Source organism: Myxocyprinus asiaticus, chromosome 2, assembly GCF_019703515.2.
Source record: "Myxocyprinus asiaticus isolate MX2 ecotype Aquarium Trade chromosome 2, UBuf_Myxa_2, whole genome shotgun sequence".
Classification (NCBI taxonomy): Eukaryota; Metazoa; Chordata; class Actinopteri; order Cypriniformes; family Catostomidae; genus Myxocyprinus; species Myxocyprinus asiaticus.
The window spans coordinates 20610750-20614594 of record NC_059345.1 but is presented as its reverse complement, the minus strand read 5'-3'; the positions used below and the strand labels follow the sequence as shown (position 1 = coordinate 20614594).

At 40.8% G+C, this 3845-nt stretch overlaps 1 pseudogene; it reads left to right on the top strand.

Moving 5' to 3' along the window:
* The first annotated feature begins 1604 nt into the window (after nucleotides 1-1604).
* Nucleotides 1605-2893, top strand: LOC127415534 (RING finger protein 227-like; annotated as a pseudogene).
* Nucleotides 2894-3845: the final 952 nt, after the last annotated feature.

Below are 3845 nucleotides of genomic sequence, written 5' to 3'. Positions count from 1 at the left end.
TGTGAAACTCGTGTATTAAATAAATTCAATGCACACAGACTGAACTAGTTTAAGTCTTTGGTTCTTTTAACTGTGATGATTTTGGCTCACATTTAACAAAAACCCACCAATTCACTATCTCAAAAAATTAGAATATGGTGACATGCCAATCAGCTAATCAACTCAAAACACCTGCAAAGGTTTCCTGAGCCTTCAAAATGGTCTCTCAGTTTGGTTCACTAGGCTACACAATCATGGGGAAGACTGCTGATCTGACAGTTGTCCAGAAGACAATCATTGACACCCTTCACAAGGAGGGTAAGCCACAAACATTCATTGCCAAAGAAGCTGGCTGTTCACAGAGTGCTGTATCCAAGCATGTTAACAGAAAGTTGAATGGAAGGAAAAAGTGTGGAAGAAAAAGATGCACAACCAACCGAGAGAACCGCAGCCTTATGAGGATTGTCAAGCAAAATCGATTCAAGAATTTGGGTGAACTTCACAAGGAATGGACTGAGGCTGGGGTCAAGGCATCAAGAGCCACCACACACAGACGTGTCAAGGAATTTGGCTACAGTTGTCGTATTCCTCTTGTTAAGCCACTCCTGAACCACAGACAACGTCAGTGGCATCTTACCTGGGCTAAGGAGAAGAAGAACTGGACTGTTGCCCAGTGGTCCAAAGTCCTCTTTTCAGATGAGAGTAAGTTTTGTATTTCATTCGGAAACCAAGGTCCTAGAGTCTGGAGGAAGGGTGGAGAAGCTCATAGCCCAAGTTGCTTGAAGTCCAGTGTTAAGTTTCCACAGTCTGTGATGATTTGGGGTGCAATGTCATCTGCTGGTGTTGGTCCATTGTGTTTTTTGAAAACCAAAGTCACTGCACCCGTTTACCAAGACATTTTGGAGCACTTCATGCTTCCTTCCTTCATGCTGACCAGCTTTTTAAAGATGCTGATTTCATTTTCCAGCAGGATTTGGCACCTGCCCACACTGCCAAAAGCACCAAAACTTGGTTAAATGACCATGGTGTTGGTGTGCTTGACTGGCCAGCAAACTCGCCAGACCTGAACCCCATAGAGAATCTATGGGGTATTGTCAAGAGGAAAATGAGAAACAAGAGACCAAAAAATGCAGATGAGCTGAAGGCCACTGTCAAAGAAACCTGGGCTTCCATACCACCTCAGCAGTGCCACAAACTGATCACCTCCATGCCACGCCGAATTGAGGCAGTAATTAAAGCAAAAGGAGCCCCTACCAAGTATTGAGTACATATACAGTAAATGAACATACTTTCCAGAAGGCCAACAATTCACTAAAAACATTTTTTTTATTGGTCTTATGATGTATTCTAATTTTTTGAGATAGTGAATTGGTGGGTTTTTGTTAAATGTGAGCCAAAATCATCACAATTAAAAGAACCAAAGACTTAAACTACTTCAGTCTGTGTGCACTGAATTTATTTAATACACGAGTTTCACAATTTGAGTTGAATTACTGAAATAAATGAACTTTTCCACGACATTCTAATTTATTGAGATGCACCTGTAGAATCCTTTTCATGACTCAACGGCACTTCAACATTAACCACTTCTCGAGTACGCGACAACAACAAACAACACGGACAGCATGCTATTAGAAACCGAGTGCGGAATTTGCTACCGGACATTCAACGTCGGTCGGCGGTGTCCACGACAGCTGATCTGCAAACACACATTTTGTTAAAGCTGCCTGTTGACGCTCGCGCAGTCAGTGGAGGGCCCCGAACCCCGGTTACTGTGTCCACTGTGTCGTCACTCCACGCCGCTGTCAGAGGCGAGAATCAAAGACAGTCTACCGGTAGATGAGGACATTTTTGAGCGGCTGGTGACCGCGAGCTGCTTGGAGGAGTGTACGGATGACGACAAGGATACCGTGGAGCCGGAACAGGACGCGCCCAGGCCTCGTAAAACGGACAGTCCTCCGCCAAGATCTCCAAGTGGACGCCTGATGAGATCCATAAGGCGCCTCTGCAAAAAAATCACCGGAGAGAGTAGGAGAAGTGAGTATTTTAACTTGATAACCTGCTCCTTTAAACATGTTATCACTATGTTCACTGCTTTTAATGATTTGAGAACCGAAAGCACTTATTGTAATTTCTTGTCTTTGCGTTTTCAGATTGTATGACTGATGAGGGCTTGAGGGACATGGCAATGATGTCCTGCTACATGATGTAACCAAAACCAAGATTTCAAGTTGTTGAATTTTAAAAACAACAAGTGTCAAGAGTAAAACATAGGCACCTCTCAAGCATATGGGACACGCCTTGCTGCTACAGAACCAATGGGACCCTGTGGAAGAAGTTGTTTTTGCACATTTATGAGTTGGAATATCACCAGCATGTGTTGGGAGGCATTGGAGTACTGTTTGCTGATAGGTGTGACTCATCGCCATAACAACATACATTTTTGGGAATCCCAGAGCAACCCATAAACAAACAGAAACAAAGTAACTTTAAAGAACATCTTTAATAATATATATGTATTTTATAAATCTGTATTTATGGAGTGTCTTGAGCTTAAAGCTGAAATGAACCACATTACCTACAGATTATTCTTCATTTAGGCCTGGATAATTTTATTGCTGCTTTTTTTTTGTTGTTACAAAGGTCAGTTCAAACCCAAGTGTATTTTAAAGTATGCCATTGCATGTCAGATTTCTCCTGCAAGAACTGAAAAATACTATGAACTGTCACTTGTATACATTTGACCCTATAATTAGTTTTTAATTCATATGGAGGGACTTTCAGTGTTACATTTGTATCAAACTAAGACAAATGATGGGGATTATTATGTTTGTCTTTTCAAATAATCTTCCATTATCAAAAACAACGTAATTTACATATTTTTTTTTTACTATGCTTAGTGATATTTATTTAAAGGGAATGAAAGGCATTGTTTGTTTACTGCTATATGTTTGTTAATTTTTTTTTACAAGTTTACCACTGTTTTTGTGCTCTGTAAATTATTGCTGTCTGTAAACGAATAAACATTAGTATTTTTGTTTGTTTGTTTGTTTGTTTGTTTTTTTTTTTTTGTTTGTTTGTTTGTTTTGTTTGTTTGTTTTTTTGCTAGGACCCATAAAATAAGTGTGAGTTTGCATGCGGGAGTGTGTGTCCTCACAGACGTGCACAGAACGGGCCCCTTTCGCTGACAAATCTAAAGGTGCCCTTTTGGTTGTACAGAAAAAGGGGAGAAATTTTAATAATGAAATTAAAATCTCACAATAACAGTAGTAATGTGTTATTATGAGATTTCTTTGTAAATCGCGGGCATATTAAAGAAAATTAAGCGGAGGTGCCTTCAAGAGTGCGTGCTACAGCAGATCGGGGGCGGAATCCCATCGCAAGTGATCCTCTCCATGCCCTGTACTCACTCCGAACTGCAGAGCCCTTGAAGTGGGTACTCTGAAGGAAACATGGCATTACTGTATGAATGTACCCTTCGCTAACAGTCTTGTGGAAGGGCCTTTTGAGGAAAGACTCATTTTCTCACCTTCGTTTTGAACGAGCTTTCGAGTGGCATCCCCTCCCGAAGGAGTGCCCTTCTAGGAAGCAAAAAATGTCGGAGTATCGAAGTGCCGTTACCTCAGATGAGTAACAGGTCAGATAAAAAGTCCACCCCATGCATTGTGTTGAAAGTTCATTAAAAGATAATACTCGATTGCTGCCGCATTTCCGACATCGCGTACCACTAGTGACAGATTTATTAATTATAATGGGAGCGGTCGCGTCGCTTTCAGTGATTTAAATTAAATTAATATTTTATAAAATATTGACATAAACTGAAGGAGCTGTCAGGTTCAGCCAAAGCAAGTTTGGTTTTGTTGAAA